Below are 273 nucleotides of genomic sequence, written 5' to 3'. Positions count from 1 at the left end.
CCAGTTCAAAATCGTGGCTGCCTTCTTCCATTGTATCACATTCCAAAGAAAATTCCAACGTTAAAAAAAAGTTATGAAAGAGATTGAATTACCGTCACAAGACAATTCAAGTGAAGGCAAAAGGGGATCGAATACTAATTAGTAAACTTGCCGTATGATTCCCTGCCATTCATAACTTTTTTCCCAACAGTGAATTCAATGAGCTCAGCGTTACAATCAATTCACCGAATCGGTTAATATAAACTCAGTGAATTCAGTGTCACAATAAACTCC

This window comes from Penaeus monodon, chromosome 23 (assembly GCF_015228065.2).
Source record: "Penaeus monodon isolate SGIC_2016 chromosome 23, NSTDA_Pmon_1, whole genome shotgun sequence".
NCBI lineage: Eukaryota > Metazoa > Arthropoda > Malacostraca > Decapoda > Penaeidae > Penaeus > Penaeus monodon.
Note: the sequence above shows the minus strand (reverse complement) of the source record.